The sequence below is a fragment of the Palaemon carinicauda genome, chromosome 6 (genome assembly GCF_036898095.1).
Source record: "Palaemon carinicauda isolate YSFRI2023 chromosome 6, ASM3689809v2, whole genome shotgun sequence".
NCBI lineage: Eukaryota > Metazoa > Arthropoda > Malacostraca > Decapoda > Palaemonidae > Palaemon > Palaemon carinicauda.
Genome location: NC_090730.1, coordinates 25,674,837 through 25,695,032, shown reverse-complemented (window position 1 = coordinate 25,695,032; position 20,196 = coordinate 25,674,837). Strand labels below are relative to the sequence as shown.

The 20,196-nt window shown below is 35.3% G+C and overlaps 1 long non-coding RNA gene across 1 annotated transcript; it reads left to right on the top strand.

The window, feature by feature from the left end:
- The first annotated feature begins 7,775 nt into the window (after positions 1–7,775).
- On the top strand, positions 7,776–15,962 carry LOC137642057 (uncharacterized). Its single transcript, XR_011044630.1, has 4 exons — positions 7,776–7,814; positions 12,145–12,301; positions 13,305–13,389; positions 15,552–15,962. It is a non-coding gene; the product is annotated as an uncharacterized lncRNA (long non-coding RNA).
- Positions 15,963–20,196: the final 4,234 nt, after the last annotated feature.

Here is a 20,196-nt window from a genome sequence, read left to right as displayed (position 1 = left end):
GTCCATGCAACTATTCAAGAAAGAAAAAAATATCATCTCATAGGGTTTTGTTTCCTCAAAGCATAGACTTTATCTTCCTTATATCTTTGCACTGGGAAAATTTGCCAATAACATAATCAAAACTAATATATCATGTATAATTACTTACACACACAAACACATACACATACACACACACACACACACACACACACACACACACACACATATATATATATATATATATATATATATATATATATATATATATATATATATATATATATATATATAGTTGGTTAACCAAGTTACCAGCTACCCGTTGAGATACTATGAAGTTATTGGGTCCTTTGAGACTGGACAGATAGTATTACATTGGATGCCTCTCCGGTTACGGCTTATTTATCCATTGTCTACATATACACCGAATAGACTGGCCTATTCTTTACGCATTCTCCTCTTTCCTTATACATCTGACAACACCGAGCTAACCAAAAAAATTTTATTCAATCAAAGGGTTAACTACTGCAATGTAATTGTTCAGTGGCCACTTTCCATTCGGTAAGGGTAGAAGAGACCGCTTACCTATGATAACCATCTCTCTAAAACTAAACGATTTTTCACTAATTGTACTTAGAGCACATCTTCTATAACTTTACGTTTCTAGAATGCTCAAATCCGTGGCAGTTCTTTCCTCTGACAGCCTCTACAATATAACGCTTCCAGAAGGCTAAAACCACTGGCTACAACACTGCGTACACTCATTGAAGAAAATTATTCTGGTAAGACTAAGTAAAATCATGTGCTGATAATTTTCCCCCTTTTTATAATTACACAATGCACATTATATGTAGTATAGTATTTATGTTGTTTTTTACTGGCTCGGGTGTTTCATTATTTCTATTGGTGAAGTTAATTTTATATCTGCAATTCTAATATTATTGTTGATAATATTTCCCTTTTCACCGTAACCTTTGTACCATGGTCCTCCACTGTCCCTAGTTAATGTTTTCTTGCTTGAGAATACACTCTGGCACACTATTCAACCTGTTTCCTTATTTCCTTTCCTCACTGGGCTATTTTCCCTGTTGGACACTTTGGGCTTATAGCATCCTGCTTTTCCAACTCCGATTGTAGCTTAGCCAGTGATAGTAATAAATATCATCATCATCAGCCGTTACTAGTCCACTCTGGAACAAAGGAATCAGGCATGTCATTCCACTAACGTCAGTTTATGGTCTTTCTGTGATAGTTTATACCTGCAAATTTTCTTAGTTCGTCCATCCATAATTTTTCCCTCATACCCCTGCATATTTTACAATCTCTAGGAACCAAATCTCTTATCTTTAAAGTCCATCTATTATCTGCCGTTCACATTATATGTCCTGCTTATGCCCATTTCTTCTTCTACATGTTAGAATATCCTCTAATTTAGTTTGCTCCTGTATCTATGTTACTCTTTTTCTGTCTTTTAGTGTTAATCAATTATCATTCTTTCTATAGTTCTTTGACTTGTAACAAGCTCATGTTCAAAGGCTTTAGTGAAGCTCTAAATTCCTATTGCATAAGTTAATGCTGGTGAGACCATCTGATTAAAAATTTTCCTTTTTAGAGAAAGTGACATTTTCTTTTGATAATATCATTCTATTAACCAAAAGCTCTCCATCCTATGTTTATCCTTCTTTTAATTTCGTTATCATATCCTGAGAAAAAACTTACTGTGTCTCAAGTACTGTACGTATATTCATTAACCATCTCTAGAAATGCATCCATGACCCTAATTGGTTGTTTTTGCATTTTCATTGAATATTATCTTAGTTATGCTCACATTCATTTTCAGTCATACATTTCTGCTTTTTCTAATAGGATCTCCTATCATCTTTTACACTTCATCTCATAATTCACTAAACACAGCTCTGTCATCTGAAAATCTTAAGTTGTTGAGGTGTTCCCCATTAATATTAACTCCTACATTTTCCAAACTTATTTTTTAAAACCTCCTTGTAGGCATGCTGTGAATAATCTGGGAGAGATGGGGTCACCCTGTCTAACTTTTTTCTCAATCAGAGTTTTCTGACTATTTCTACGTAATTTTAGTATGGTTATACTTCTCATGATATGTTTAAGTGCTCTAATATAAGATTCATGTATTCCTTGTCTTTGAGGGGCTTTTATTGTTGCTGAAGTTTTGACAAGATAAAAAGCTTCTCCATAGTCTATAAATGTCATACGTAATGGTTTTTCATACTTTGTTAATTTTTTCAGTGATTAAATAGACACTTCTGATGCCTGCCTGCCCTCTTGGTTTATTAAAATCTTCCAGTCTTTATATTCGGTCTAATATAATCTTTGTAAATATTGTACACTATATATTACTGAGAGAAAACTTATTGTGTCCCCTTTTTTTTTGTGAATTACTATAATGTTAAATTTTTTTTTTCAAAGCTGTAGGTGTAGGGCATCCTTGCACACATTTTTTGTAAAGTTCAGTGAATTGTACTACAATGAAATTTCCTTCATTTATAATTAAATCAAGTGTTAGATCATCTTCTCTAGCTGCTTTGCCTCTTTATAAGTGTTTTTTTATGCTTTCTTCACTTTTCCTACTGTTACTTTTCTATTGCTAATGGGTACCATAGTGACGTTAAATTACCATGGTATCATGCTTCCTCATCCCATAGTGAAATCAAGGAGGTTGTGCAACTTCTTTAGTGTTGACTTCCTGCAATTTAGCCAGTTTTTTTGGAGCATCTCTCTAATCAGAGAAGAAGCGTAGGTTGCCCTTCTGTAGACTGTTCATATGAACTATGCACATAAGGGTTGAATCTGTATCATTGTTGCGTTTTGGTTTTGTTGCTGATCGTTCCTTAGTTATGTCAGCTGGAATGCGTCACCTGCAGATATACAAATATGATGGTGCGTTTCTGAATTGTACGTGCGAAATCTTTCGGGGCTTGGCATGTTGGTATTGAAAATAATGTATTAAGTATTTTGATTAATAAAATTCTATTTGATCTTACCGAAATTATTATTATTACTAGCTAAGCTACAACCCTAGTTGGAAAAGCTGGATGCTATAAGTCGAAAGGCCCCAACAGGGAAAATTTGCCCAGTGAGGAAATGAAATATAAACAACTAAAGTACTAGAAAGGTAATGAACAATCAAAATAAAATATTATAATAAGAGTAACAACCCTAAAATAGATATTTCCTGTAAAAACTATAAAAAATAAAAAAAAGAAATGAGGAAAAAAATAATATAAAATAGCGTACCCGAGTGTACCCTCAAGCAAGAGAACCCTAACCCAAGACAGAGGGAAGACCACGGCACAGAGGCTATGACACTATCCAAGACTAGAGAACATTGGTTTGATTTTTGAGTGTTTTTTTCTCCTAGAAAAGCTGCTTACCATAGCTAAAGAGTCTCTTCTACCTTTATCAAGAGGGAAGTAGCCACTGTACAATTACCGATTACAGTGCAGTAGTTAACACCTTAAGCGAAGGAGAATTGTTTGTTAATTTTAGTTTTGTCAGGTGTATAAGATCAGAGGAGAATGTGGAAAGAATAGTCCAGATTATTCGGTGTATGTGTAGGTAAAGGACAAATAATCAGTAACCAAAGGGACTAGCAAAGCTTGCTTACCAGAATGTATGATATATCACACGAGGTTAGACTCAAGATATATAGAAGAAAGACAAAGATGACGAGAACTGAATATGCAATGGAAGATGAAATACCATTGGAAGGAGAAAGAATTAATGAGGTGAAATTCTTTAAATATTCAGGAACTATATTTAATATAGGATCTTTAGAATTTAAGTTTAAAGAAGGATTGAAAAAAAAAAAATCAGACAATGGCTAGGTTGAGTAAATTTTGTTAACAAAACCGTTTTAAATTACGTATAAAAATCAGGCTATAAATCGAATTAGTGAAATCGGTGTTATTGTGTAGACATGAGTCGTGGTATGACACTGAAATGATATCCCACAGATTTTGTAGATTTGAGAACAAAGCCCTCAGAAGAATAATGGGAGTTAAATGGCAGGAGAGGATTAGAAATGAAACTATAAGAGATAATACTCAAGTGCCATAAGTGGATGAGAGCATGGTGAGGGGTAGGTGGAGAAGGTTTGGGCATGCTCTTTGCACTCCCCAAGAGAGATTAGCTAACAAAACTTTCAACATGGGCTCCACAATACAGTAGAAGAGTTAGAAGACCAGAGGCCACATGGCTAAAGACTATGAAGCACGAAGTAGGAAATGACGAATGGAGAAGTATTGAGTTAAAAGCTCAAGATAGAGAGGACTGACGAAATCCAACCGAGGCCCTTTGCATCAGTAGGTGTAGGAGGAGATGATGATGATGATAAACCAAAGGGAGGGATCCATTGTAATACTATCTGGACAGTCAAAGAAACGAATAACCCTCAAGCGGTACTATCTCAAACGTTGACTGATCCATGGCCAACTACTACCTAGTTGTCCTCTTGGTGGAAAATTATACTTACTTTATATTTGGAAAGTGTAGGTAGTAGGTTGGCCAGGGCACCAGCCACCCGTTGAGATACTACTGCTAGAAAGTTATTGGATTCTTTGACTGGTCAGACAGTACTACATTGGATCCTTCTCTCCGGTTACGGTTCATTTCCCCTTTGTCTACACACACACACACACACATACACCGAATAGTCTGGCCTATTCTTTACATATTCTCCTCTGTCCTAATACACCTGACAACACTGAGATTACCTAACAATTCTTCTTCTCTCAAGAGGTTAACCACTGCACTGTAACTGTTCAGTGGCTACTTTCCTATTGGTAAAGGTATAAGAGACTCTTTAGCTATGGTAAGCAGCTCTTCTAGGAGAAGGACACTCCAAAATCAAGCCATTGTTCTCTAGTCTTGGGTAGTGCCATAGCTTCTGTACCATGGTCTGCCACTGTCTTGGGTTAGAGTTCTCTTGCTTGAGGGTACACTCGGGAACACTATTCTATCTTATTTCTTTTCCTCTTGTTTTGTTAAAGTTTTTTTATAGTTTATATAGGAGATATCTATTTTAATGTTATTAGTTTTCTTAAGATATTTCAATTTTTCTTGTTTCCTTTCCTCACCGGGCTATTTTCCCTTTTGGAGCAACTAGGCTTATATCATTCTGTTTTTCCAAATAGGTTTGTAGCTTAGCAAGTAATAACAATAACAATAACCATAATAATAATAATAATAATAATAATAATAATAACAACAATAATAATAATAATAATAATATCATCATCATTTCCGTGAACACGATGGGAGAACGTGCTTCATGTTCAAAATGCTTTTATCTATATGAAGAGACCAGTATAAAGGATGACTGAACATAACAACTAAATGAGTCTAGTATTGGCAGTCCTTGCAGCCACTGGTACATCTTGCGCTTAAACCTTATTGCTGTACTGAGGATTGCAGTAATCAAGATCATTTTACGGGATTGTCTTGTCCATGATATCTGGTAGATTTGGCGCGGTACTAAGTCATATACGTTAGCAAATGAAAGTTATTTTCATGAAGATTACAATGAAGCATATTACTGACGTTTACTGAGTTCACTGTGGCTTACTGTTGTGTAGAATTAAAATTTGGATTGTTATTTAGTAAAGACACAATGCAAGGTGTGGTACAACTGTTTGGTACAAAATTTGAAATCCATAGCATTATCAGATCTGTGACTCTAATATACCATTGTAATAATCATGCAAATACCTTTCTTTTGATATATGATTTATGATATCCGGACCATTCTGAACCACAATAGGGGAAGTAAAATCAGTGATAAAAATTTGGTATATGAGGGTACCATAGAATATACGATCAAATTAGATAGTGATAAATAATATTTCTATCATTACCAGTTGATTCCTTATTTAGAGGACCAAATACTTATAAAAAATCCAATCTGGTAGAGTTCTAAGGGGCGGGGACCATACTAGGCCCAGGAGCTGATTGGTCAAAAGAGAGCATCACGTTATTGTAAAACAGTTCTAATAGGATATATTAAAGTAACTATAATACAGCAAATGTGAAACAAAAATAAAGGATATTGAGGTTATGTCAATTATACATTTTTGGTGATAGTGTATGAACTAGGTAACTAGACCCAAATTTTATAATAGACCCCCTTACTACATCTGGTACAAAAAGTATCGTTTTCTTTTAATGGAGTAAGGTATTATAAAGAAAACGAGCTTAACGGTAAGGCTTGGGTGACAATATTATTGTCCACGTTTCACCACTTGTTCCTACTAAGTGTAGCCGGTATCCTACTCAACTTTCTTGTTCCTACAAAGATGACAAGCGATTAAAGCTAGATTCTGAAATTTTAAGGATTGTTCAGTTGTTGAATTGTTCAGATGAGTGGTAAAAGATACGCTCAGAACATTGACGCTCACTCATATCATTAGATAATGCCCGCCCAATATATACGAATCCTACACATTCAAAGAAAACGTAACTAAGATTTTAAAGGGAGGACTACTATAAAATAACAATATTTATGAGTCGTTCATATACTGTTCAATATTTAGAAATTTAATACATTAGTCTTCAGAGATAATAGGTAACCCTTTCATCCTGCCCACATCACCATAAGAGCCCACATCACCATGAGAGAGAGAGAGAGAGAGAGAGAGAGAGAGAGAGAGAGAGAGAGAGAGAGAGAGAGAGAGAGAGAGAGAGAGAGAGAGAGAGAGAGAGAGAGAGAGAGAGAGAGAGAGAGAGAGTGTTCAGGTAGGGACATTTCATAATAACAAAAAAGTTTTTCCAGAAGGATTCTTAAAGAAATTATTGATTTATGACCGTGTTTTCATGAAGTACTTTTTAGGACGTTAAGAATATTGTTTAGGTTTTCGTGCAGTACCATTATGTCTATTTGATCGAGAGTTGTAAGAATTTTGTGTAAGAGAGATATGTGGGAATCTGTGTAGGCAACACAAATAGGGTTAGCTGTAAGGTTACCAAATCTAGACTAGTATTGCTTCAACTTTTAGAGTGGTTAGCTGTCTCTCACATCTAAGATTCACAAACAATTCTTATTAGAATATGTCAGTGTAAGAGTGCACACACTATGCGATAACGATGAGCAGAAAACTTGCTTATTTTGATGGAGAGTTTTAAGTAAACACAGTTTACCTAAAAGGTGATTAACGAATAAATTCAAATGTCCACACTCAGTTAATTCTAAACGTTCTACCACACCTTGATTCCTATATGCTCAAAACAGTGCTACCAAATTGATTGTAAAGCCCTTTTTCCTGAACGTTCTATACGAACATTGTAATTATACTTTCTTATTATACGTTTTGAAGTAAAATGGCAAAATGCACTAGATAAAAGAGTAGATCTAGCCCAGTATTTCACTTCAGTTGTGCAATGTTTTACTTTTAAATCCTCTTTTTTCTACCAATCTAATTAGTGTTATTCTGCTATTCACAAAAGAATGCTGAAAATATTTAAAATTTTATAATCTTTTATCCTAATTAGGGAACGGGAGATTGTTTAATAATTTAACTGGGGTGAATTTTTGCTATACATTTAATAAAACTGTGTTCTTCAGTATCTATAAAATAGCTTCTTATGAACAATTTCATAAAAAAAAGAAGTTAGGATTTGGATTTGCATAAGCAATAATAGTCATAAAGACCAAATACAGATGGAGCCACCTGTCTCTCAAGGAAGACAGAACAAGGAGTTTTGCCTCCTTGATTTTCAAAATTCTACATTATGAACCTTCAGACTATTCAGAGCCATTCATTTAGCTGGCGTGCGGGAATGAACGTCATTCGAGGGTATTATACGTAAGTAGTTATTAAGAACTTTTACTTTCTTTGAGTTTCGTCCTCATATTCCAAGCATTACACTCTTTGAGATTAAAGTACTGGTGTTGAAAATTTTATATTTATGCTGACATCGCCGTGTTAAACTGTCCAAATTCCATCCCTTTTACACGATTCATAATTTCGTTAGCGAGGCTTCCATATTTGAAATTGGATATGGTGTCCTTTTATCTGGTACAAATGTTCTCGTATGCAGTTTTCAAGGTTTCTTTGACTGCCTAACTTGGCTTTGCCTTGAGATTTCTGGTTGAGTACTTTTCCATGCGAAGCAATAAAACTTCAAACAAATTAAGGTTTTGAAATTGAGTATTCTATTTTGAAGCTTTTCGTATATCCCGTGAAACTGTAATCGGAAAAGTTCGTTGTAGGACAACATAGCGGAAAACTTCTCGTACAAGTGCTCCTAATTATTCATTGCTGTAGTGGGTTTTTGGAATTGAAATCTATTGGATAGCCAATAAAACTGAAGTCGGGTTTTTTTTTTTTTTTTTTTTTTTTTTTTTTTTTTTCCAATTCAGTTTGTAAATTTTGCGTAGCCGACTACTGGTTATTTTGGCCTTTTTATTTGCAGCAGTTATGTAATAGAAATTCAAAATATGGTTGAAGTCTGTTCTCAACTTTTCCCAGTGATTTTGAATCGTAATTTTGACTGGTTTTCCGTCGCAGTTTTGATGTTCTTATTTTGTTTAAAAAAAAGCGTATATATTTTGAATAAGTGTGTAGTGACGTCTAAACGTTTTGAAAGTTTTTTTTTTATGTTTAGAGGTTTTGATCTTTATATGGAAAAGTCAAACGTTCACATTTTATCTATTAATCTAAATCAATTATGCTTCTGTGCACTTTTTAATAATTACTTGGACTTATTTCATACTACTGCTGCTACACTTTTTAAGATATCAGAAAGTTATGAAGACAAAAGTAGTCAGATTCGAACTTCAACTAAATTAAATCTCCACATTCCAAATGCACACGCACACTTTGGCCTTTAAACTTATGTACATCGGTTTTCTTAGAGGAAAATAATTTTATATAAATACATTACTAAAATGACATTGGGTGATGAACTGAACACGCACTTAAGCGAATTGTTACTTTAGTTACACGTGCATGTATAGTGACTTTGAATACGTTGTTACACCTCTGTGAATGTTTAGTGACTTTTGTTACACACTTGTGAATGTTTAGTGACTTTGGTTACACACTTGTGAATGTTTGGTGACTTTGGTTACACACTTGTGAATGTTTGGTGACTTTGGTTACACACTTGTGAATGTTTGGTGACTTTGGTTACACACTTGTGAATGTTTGGTGACTTTGGTTACACACTTGTGAATGTTTGGTGACTTTGGTTACACACTTGTGAATGTTTGGTGACTTTGGTTACACACTTGTGAATGTTTGGTGACTCTGGTTACACACTTGTGAATGTTTGGTGACTCTGGTTACACACTTGTGAATGTTTGGTGACTCTGGTTACACACTTGTGAATGTTTGGTGACTCTGGTTACACACTTGTGAATGTTTGGTGACTCTGGTTACACACTTGTGAATGTTTGGTGACTCTGGTTACACACTTGTGAATGTTTGGTGACTCTGGTTACACACTTGTGAATGTTTGGTGACTCTGGTTACACACTTGTGAATGTTTGGTGACTCTGGTTACACACTTGTGAATGTTTGGTGACTCTGGTTACACACTTGTGAATGTTTGGTGACTGGTTACGCACTTGTGAATGTTTGGTGACTGGTTACGCACTTGTGAATGGTTGGTGACTCTGGTTACGCACTCGTGAATGGTTGGTGACTCTGCTTACGCACTCGTGAATGGTTGGTGACTCTGCTTACGCACTCGTGAATGGTTGGTGACTCTGCTTACGCACTCGTGAATGGTTGGTGACTTTGGTTACGCACTCGTGAATGGTTGGTGACTTTGGTTACGCACTCGTGAATGGTTGGTGACTTTGGTTACGCACTCGTGAATGGTTGGTGACTTTGGTTACGCACTCGTGAATGGTTGGTGACTTTGGTTAGTCACTCGTGAATGGTTGGTGACTTTGGTTAGTCACTCGTGAATGGTTGGTGATTTTGGTTACGCACTCGCGAATGTCTACGCACGCTGGTTACGCACTCGCGAATGTCTACGCACGCTGGTTACGCACTCGCGAATGTCTACGCACGCTGGTTACGCACTCGCGAATGTCTACGCACGCTGGTTACGCACTCGCGAATGTCTACGCACGCTGGTTACGCACTCGCGAATGTCTACGCACGCTGGTTACGCACTCGCGAATGTCTACGCACGCTGGTTACGCACTCGCGAATGTCTACGCACGCTGGTTACGCACTCGCGAATGTCTACGCACGCTGGTTACGCACTCGCGAATGTCTACGCACGCTGGTTACGCACTCGCGAATGTCTACGCACGCTGGTTACGCACTCGCGAATGTCTACGCACGCTGGTTACGCACTCGCAAAGGTCTACGCACGCTGGTTACGCACTTGTCAAAGGTTAGTGCATTAAACCTGCACAAGTGTATCAAAGAGGAAAGTACAAATTAATTATGAAAATTGTGTAATTCAATCTATTTCGGTAATTTATTTTCGAACATGCTCACCCTTCAGCATATAGCTTTTGCTGCTCACGTAAGTAAAACATCCTCGAAACAATGATTTCTGGTGCTTGTATGCGCAAAAAATCGTGTACCACTTACCTGAACAGATTAGCAGGAAAGTTAATTTTGCGAGCATTACGTGCCACGGTGGAGCACAACTATTAAAGTGAGAAGTGAATCTAGATAATTAATTTCAAGACACCTGCGCGAACTGTTTTCAAACTAGATATCTAATTTTGCATTTCGGATAATTATTCTTCTGCAAACCATACTTTTTAGTGTATTTCCTCCCACAAAGGTCCCGTATTCCCACGAGTCCCCCATAATCATATTTATGCAACAGTCCAAAACCTATTAAGAGTAGTTTGCCCCAACAATGATCATATATGCATTAAAAACACTATAGCGTGTAGGAAAAACTTATATGGTTAATCACGGTTGAGGTACCGCGATGGTTCATGTATTTGCCTAGAAATTAACATATCGTATATTTAGTTTTTTGAGTTTTAAAATTTTTTTCTACAAAAGGATCTTTTAGGTTTATATTTTCTACCTATTTAGCACTTTCATAAAAGGTTTGAGTTTATAACCTACTTTTCTTTACTTCGGGTAATATTTGACTAAGAATATTCTCTGCTTCCTAATGAGTGTTTAAAGTAATTAGATTTTTCAAATGTTTTTGTATTTCAAAATATATCATGTGCTTGTAGGGTAAATTTTTGTCTTAAAAGAAGACTTTACTTTTATCATGACTTCTGTCATTTTGGCTCCTGGCGAATCTTTATTGCATTTTACTTTGCTTTGATATTTTGTTTGACGTAAATACTAGTTATTGGAATTAAACTCCAGTTCAGTATTTCTTGATACTGACAAAGATTTATAGAAACTTTCACATTGAATTAGTGATGTAATTGTAGTGGATGAAACTTTGAGATTTAAGTGATTGATATGAAATTAGAATTAATGCAGATATTAGTGTTCGTAACTATGGTATATATAATCTAATTTCTAGCGAAACTGTCCCCCACACCCCCCGGCTAGGGGTTGTGAACTGGGAACTACTAGGTCAGGTTAGATGGATTTGTTAGGATCTGTACCCTTTTAATAATCTCAAAAGTTAGATTATCACGGTTTGGCCTGTTCTCAGCCATTTTACATGAACCATATATTTTTCAAACTGGTATCTTGCTTTGACCATTATTATTGCTGCAAATCACTTTTGACATAAACACTTCTCGTGAACGGGTAGTTTGCCCCAATAATCATGGTCAGACATGCATAAAAAACAAGGAAAAATATATGTATCATGTATTTGGCTAGAAATTAGTTTCATATATTTGCCATAATTATAATAAGTTGGGCATTGTTTAAAATTTGTTAGGAATTTTTTTCGGCAGATTAACAATAGTTTCGTGTTTTTACCAGGTGTTTTAGTCATGCATTTAGAGTGGGTAAGTAAATTAAAAAAATCTGTAAATATTTTTTGGAATATATTAGACATGAATTGGAATAGAAATTTTTATAACAATACGGTTTATTTTAAATATTTTTTGGAAAACATGAAAATTAGTGTTCCTGCTTGTGATGGTCTTCAAATTTAGTCTTTTACTGTGGCAGAAATTAAATTAGCCGAAATAAAATTGGCAAAGATATTTACTTAAAACATTTTCTCTTCCAGATTTTTTATGATCATAGTGACTTAAGTGTTAAGACCTGAAAGATGAACTTGGTGCATTATGAACCGGAGAAATTTTGAAAGATTTTATTCTGCTGAAGTGGAGTATGAGAGAATATTTACAAGGAAATTGACCACAAATTCAAAACCTTCAGTAGTGGTAGGTGGATAAAACTTCACATGACCTTTTTTTTTTCATGGCTATTATGCAAATAAATATTTTGGAAAGTCATTGAAATTAATTTTCCAAACTGTTGTAGTTTAAATTATGAGTTAGAATTTGGCCTTGATTTAAGGAGTAAGCAAGTAATTCTTGGGAAGAATTCTTGGTAAGAATTATTTCTGAAGTCATTTAATCTTTGAATTACTTGGCCTTAACTTTATTAGAGGTAGGTAATGGAGAAATCTAATAGATCAGATGGAAGCGTAGTGATTGAATATTAAATGTTCATTAAGTACTTTGCTCAAGTAAAAGGAAATTTTGTAACTTTTAAAATCTTTTAGATAATACAGCAAGTTTATAGCGTTAGTTCTCGGATTTCTAAGCTTTAAGTTTTGATGGGCAGATATTTTTGTGATAAATGTAAATGTCCCTGGATCTATAACCTGTCTATTAAAGCAAAGAAAAATGCTCAAATTGAAGGTAGAACGTATGATAAATGTAAATGCACCCGAATCTCAGAACTGTATATTACAGCAAAGAACAAATTGCTCGAATTGAAGGTAGAATGAAAAAGTGACTTGGTGAAACATTAACTATACGCTGGTTTGCTGTGAACGGTCAAGTGAAGTTCCCATAATCACCAATCAGTGACCAGCGTGGTGATGAAAACTGACCAAACACCAGACATAGAACATGAAGCCTTTGTCTTGTAGCTTAATAGAAACTACTTGTTGTTATACATAAAATACTAAGTTTTAGTATTTAAAAGAAAAAATTAATTTGGAGTCTTTAAAAAGGGAAAATTTATCATTCAATGAATAGCCGCCTTGCAAATGTTTTTTTGAAAGTCCTTGCATGATGTGCGTAAATTGTATGTCTACCTAAGATTGAGTATGTATAACTTCCTAGATTAAGAAAGTGTTACCTGCTAGATTGTAAACAGGTATAGCTTGTAAGATTGATTTGCTATAACTTGTAAGATAGTAATTTTCTTTTTCAGATTTTATAGTGTTCAGTGTCATGCTAAAGAAATTATTGAAACTACTGTTTTTCAATGAGTAGGATAATTAAAAATATTTTGAAAGGTAAGAGGAATTAATGACAATTCTTGTAAAACCCGTAATGATTATCATTTATCAAAAACTTTAAATCTGATCTAAATTGATGAACTTTTTTTTAACAAATATTGCCCAATATTTACAAGGTAGAAGGTATGCTTACTTCTGGTAAAATTAGGACCAAAGTCAAAATATTTAATATGTACACTATATGCTTTGATTTATTAAAAGTGTATTTGAAACTAGTTTTAACTAGAAAAGAGATTGCACAGAGCATGGGAGTTAAAACTCAACAGTAAAGCACCAGATTTAATAAAAGTAGAGTACGAAATAACTAGGCTAAAATGATATACTACAAAACTGTAAACTCAATTGATAAACTATTGTAGGAAAATAAAACTTAGGTTTGTTATTAGTTTTTTATTATTAGAATATATTCAATAGCCCTATTCCTAATACTATTTGATTGTGTAGATGTAATTTCCCCTAATTTTTCATATTAAATTAGTTTTTTAACTTTTTTGTTCAGTTTTCTTCAGGCAATGAATTTTATTAGTCTCTCATCTGCTGTAATTATAATTTTTTCTGTCTCTTGCACTGTCTTCTGATCTTTGTTGTTTTTCCTAGTTTTCTTTTGCCTTCTGAGTTTCCTTTTTTTTTCTTTTTTTTTTCTTTTTTTCAAATACTTTCTCGAGGCTGTGGATACGCCATTGGGAACATATAGATTTTTTTTTTATTCAGCTGCAGGTTAGGTTGCGAGACTTGCAATAACGTTCTTACGCAACTGTATAGTTACGTAATTCCTTGGTTAACGGTCCCACACAAGGTAATTCTCTTAAGTGTAATGTTCCAGCGGTTTTGGTTGTCTTTCGCGACAGAATTTGACTTGATAATAAGTTTTCCTCTAAACTTAGTTAAGAGTTTCGTACTGGTGTTTTTCCTCTATTCTAATTATGGCAAGTTTGATCTTAATGTACTGTTGATTTTTATAGTTTTCACAAGTATAAACCGGGAACTTTTATTCCCAGTATTTCTCATATTTCTTGAGTATTTTTAGAATTGTCTCTAGTAGTCTTGATAATCTAGTTTTCTCAAGCAAAATTTTTACATAGGTTAAATTTTTAAAGGTTTTCACTTGGGTGTCAACTCGTGAGTTTTTTTTTTTTTGGGGGGGGGGGAAAGATTTCTTGAAATATTTAGGTTTCTAGTGAATTTTGGTGGTTTGACTTAGTGATTAATTCATGGGAAATTGGATGCAAATGCTATTCAATAAAACCCGTTAGTTACCACGCGTTGGATGTTAATGGTTCTAGCTAATGTTTTGTGCAAAGGGTAGTAGGATGATGTCAATACTTTTTTTTTTTTTCCTAGAAACTATCCATTACGGAGATTTGTATCAATGCAGAAATTCTTTTTAAGCATTTTTATATACATAGAACCTTAAATCCTTTTCAATATGCATCATGGTTGTCAATGTAAGTGCAAATTTCAGAATAACACTCTACGAAGCTGTTTATTAGGTACCTTGTTGATAGTTTAGGTGTAAAAAAGTTGGTGAAATATTTACTATAAGGATCGATAGGTCCTTGTGTGTGTAGCTCATTTGGCTGTTTATCTAAACATTCTAGTATTTTGAAGCTTAATTTTCTTAATTTCAAGCAGTTAACATTAGGCAAGCAATGAAACTACCGAAAAATCTCATTTTAAACTAATACTGTATTGTTTCGTGCATGTTAGAATTTGCCACGATTGGATATATTCAGTTGAGGTACTGCAATAAGGTAAATTTTACCAATCAGTTTTTCCAACTTTTAATTTTGAGATTTTTTTTTCACGCAAAGTAATTTTTACAAACTGGTAAATAATTATGCAATCCATTTTTCAAAATTAAATTTTGAAACTAAATTTTGTAACCCAAAAGTTATCATGTAACATAAAATTATTCAAACTATGGCAAATGCATATTTTGTGATAAATTTCAAACTAGGGTAAAAGGTAATTTTGTAGAATTCCAGATTTTTCAAAATAAAATTTTGTAACCTAATTGATTTTTCATATAACAAATGAAATATTTAAACTTCAAACAGGTTAAATGCTAATTTTTGTTTAATCTTTTAAAATCTCTCGATGAAATTATTTTCAGTTAACTATTTTGCCAAGACGTTAATATAAAATTATATATCTTTCAGATACTGTTCAAAGTTGCAAATCCCTTCAAAGGACGGACTGATTACGTGGAGCAGATACTATCGTAGAAAAAAAGACGCGGCAAAGGAAATAAAGCAGTTGTAAACATATGTTAAAAAATATCAGTTGTGTAGTAAACATATTTTATTTAAGATCATAGAAAAAAACAATTGAAAGTTTAGTATAACATATTGCAAAATAAACACATTTTAAACTACGTAAGTTATAAAATATTTAAAAAAAAAAAAAAAAAAAACTTCTGTATCTAGTAACTTTTTTTTTTAGGATTTTATCCACATAGTGGTTTTTAGACATACAGTACTTGGCTGCTAATTTCAAATGTGTGATTGTAAGATCTTAAATTTGTACTATTTTTACTTTACAATTTGTTTTAATATAATTATTTATTAACAGTGAGTTTTTATATATTCCTAATTATCCCACACTAGAATACCATGAAGGCTTTAGTGTTTAATTTTGAAAGCTGATCTACTTTGACTTTGAAAACTACTATATTAGTGTTTGGGGACTTTCTATAATTTTATTGAAGAAAAAAAACATTAAATCCTATTTTTAAAAAAAATGGGGCTGTTTTTCACAAATGTGAACTAAAATATTAATAGCATAAATGCTGGTTCCTATGATGTTCAAAACCATCATAACTACTAATGATGGCATGTGAGACCTAGTTATCAACTGTGACTAACCAGTGAAATAGGCTACACCAATTTACAAACTAGTTAACTTATCCGAACATTATCAATAATTTAAGGTAATTCAGTATAAAATAACTTTTAATTGCCTATTTTATTCATGCATTTACCTGTTAACCTTTTTAAGACCGCTTCCACACGATGGGCAAATGCAGGGTGGGCACTCAGATTTGCCTCAAATTCTCTTTGAAAGTGTTACCAGATAAACTGTCAAGGCAAGGCAGTAGGCACAGGCAAACGAACGTATTACTTGGGCCAGGCGCCGGGCAGAGGCAAATTGCAGGCAGTTGTCAATGGTCAGGTGCCCATCTAGTGCCTCAACAACAGGCATGGGCACTTGGTTTGCTCTTTGATAACTAGTCTATGACGTAATCTACATTGTTATCCATATAACAAAATTGGTGACAGTGACTGCCCTCCGTGCATTTGCCCCTAGTGTCGAAGGGCTTTTGCAATGAATGTTTTTAAAACAAATTTTTATTTCAAAAGCACTTGGATGGTATACCGCCTTATGAACCCCAGACAGATACAGCATATGACTTCAAATAAGTTTATAGTATTCTGGGATAACAGCTATTTAATACATGCAGAGCTATACGGCTCAAACTTCTACAATGGATACAAACTAACAAAACGGGCATTGTTGAAATTTCTTGAATAGAAAAGGAGATTGGAAAGTTTTGGCACAGAAAATTGAAGTAACAATGATTAAAAAGTGCTGTATATGTAAAAAGGTGACAACTTCGTCTGATGAGGCCTTCTGGGCCGAGTGTATGTGGGTTGGAAAAAATGTAAGAAAAAAATCATGCCTAAACAATGCAAAACTAAACTTGTGGATGTGGTTTTTGAAGTAATTATTTTGTATTTCATTTATAAGAAGCTGAATGTATATAATTAATGGTGCTGAATGACTTAACCTGGATGCATTCAAATTAACATCAGAACTAAATAAAACTCCAAATTGAAAGGCACATCTCGCATCATTGCTTGAATGACCCACCGAGTATATACTAAAGGTACAGTACTTTAATTTGGCAAACTATAATCTGTATTTAACTTATAACTGACAATAACCAAAACAATAAAATCCTGCCCTTCTATACAGTGACTGAAATTATAAAAGACACTATTGTCTGGCTTCAACTGTAGTTTCAAAACTGTGCTGGTTAAAGCACCATTGAAGAGACTACAGAAATGCCCGGTCTGAGGAAGGACTATGATTGATCAAAACAGTCAAATTTTTTAATTTTTAGTTTTAGCTGGTCCTATCGCTCGTGGAACCCCTGTGCCCTACAGGACATACAGTACAAGATTTGTCGCACACCTTCTTATGTATTTAGAGTATCGCAAAGCATATTCCGGGTGAATTGTCAAATCCCTATTATCGAAGCAGTTACAAAACTGTAAAGTTTTGGGTTTTCATCTTGAGTGTGTCTTTCATTCTTGGGGTAATGACTTTGTATATGAGCCCCCGTCCAGAGACTAATACCTGGGATTTGTAATAGACAAACAACTCGCCTTCAAGGAGGAAATTTAGTACCTCGAAAAAAAGCAAATGCCAGACTGACTGCCATGAGAAACATAACTAAGCTAAATGATGGAGCAAATAAGCATGTTCAAAAGAAGTACTGTACTATCTAGCCTGTAACGAAACGCTAGACTATGCCGCTCCAACCCTAACTAACCTGACACTCAAAAAGCCTCGGTAGAAGTAATTCAAAACAATGCCATGAGGCTCATGCTAGGAGTCCCTATATGGACAAAGACTGCAACATAAGGATGGAAACTGGTCTGCCATCACTAGAAGACAGGATTGCACAGAGAAAGGCATCCACAATTGCAAAGATGTTTCTCTCACACACTAACAAAAAAGAGAGTGGGAGAGGAACTATCAATGCACCCTAAGGTTCAAACCCCAAGCTCCTATGCAAGGACCATAGTAACAACATAAAGAGCCTGGGCTTATGAGGATGATATACAACTAAGCCCAGACTCAGGACAGGGCGCACTATACATCCCAACCTGGAAGAGAGAAGTGGCAACCTTCAGGTACACGAAGCTTCCTATGGCAAGAGAAGACAGCACAATGGAGAAACTTAGGAATGCAGCCCAGGCAGCAATCTGGAGTGCGGAAACAGCAGGTGCACAGACCTATTACACCGACGGTACTGTAGACCCTGAAACCCAAACAACAGGAGCTGCAGTATTTCCCAATAATCTCACGGCTTGCTGGAGGACATCCAATAATGCCTCCACCATGTAGACAGCTTGTTGCAATAAAACAAGCACTACAACACTCCATTGAAAAAGAGGAAGGACCAGTAGTCATACATACTTAATTCCTCAATGCAAGCCTTGCAAGAGCAAAAGAATAAAGAAAACAAGGCCCTGCTGTCTAATATCAAAGCACTATCATATCAGCACAATGAAAGAGGCGGACCTGTAACTCTCAACTGAATTCCCAGTCACATTTGGGATACCAGGGAACGAGAAGGCTGATGAACTAGCCAAAAGCACCAGGCATATAGAAAGTGTACAGGTGCACATACAGCCTGCACTGCAACAAATCATTAATAAAATAAAGCCACAGCTCAATGAAAATGTAATCAAGAAGTCACACAAGTGGATAGGGAATGGCTCTCCCTCTGCCACATGGTACAAATGAGCCACGGAGTTAGAGCCTCCCCCCATTGACAGATACACCTTAAGAGAGCAGGCTGTATGTATACACAGGCTTAGATTGGGATACATGGCAAACTGGGAGATCTTGGATAATAACCAAAGACCCTGTGAACATTGTGATGTCATACCACGACAGGCCCTCCTGCACTACCTACTAAAATGTAGGGAGACAACACAGCCGAGGGGCGACCTTCAAATGGACACCAACTCGCCATAAGCCTGGAAGACTGCAGCCACACTGGGATAAGCAATTGTCAAAACATAGAGTTACACAGATAATTGCTTTCAAGACTATCTCCAGCAAGGTAACAACCTCTGAAACTCTCATCTAATCATCTCATCCCCTCACCGTAAGGCACTATTCACATCATCCTCTGTATATTTCCGTACCTACTCTACTACTTAAACATTCCCCAGGGACCCTAGGGAGTAAAGGGTTGGACAACCCCACCTACATACTTTCTCTACTAATCAAAGGCCTTACACCCCCTTTTCTAGCTACCACTATCCGTGACTTGATGGCCCTCTTCCACTACCACCATCATCCTTACCCTGTTCACATCTATCTCTACAACTAAAAACCTTTCAAATATCGTTTTAATTGACCAACCAACCATACAAAATTGCAGGTTACCTACGGGCCGACCAGGGGAAGGCCCGTGCCAACAAGAAGTGTTGGCTTCAATACAAACCAACCGACCAACAGAGACCAGTTCTGAGCAATCTAAAACGAATGAACTAAGTCTATCGTGAAGTCTAATGGGAGACTGCTACAGTCTACAACCTACAATAGAGGTAGGTCTACATCTTTAAACCATCTGTAAATATTCTCGTATGAACACGATTGACTGACTGCAAGATGTGTACCAATTTCCTTCGATGTTATGGACGCCTGTTTCTGATAACTTGTCACTGCTCATATCTCACTCTATTCTAGCTTTAATAAGCTGTCAGTATAATTCAATTAGTATAAGAGTAATCCTTTCTGGCTGTGGGACACGTGTTATCATTTATTCATTATTTAATTGCTCTAGTTACACTTTGGGTAGATTTTTATAGATTGAGTTACGTTAGCCAATCGGAGTAATAGTACAGTTACTCACTAGTTTCTTCCCAGAATATCCTTCTAGATACTTCTTTTCAAGAGCAATGTTTCTAACGATTCTTACTGCATTATTAATTTGACAACAGAAATAATAGATAGTCAAGTGCTACACCCAGGTCACGGAATTTGTTAGATGTCGGGACTAGA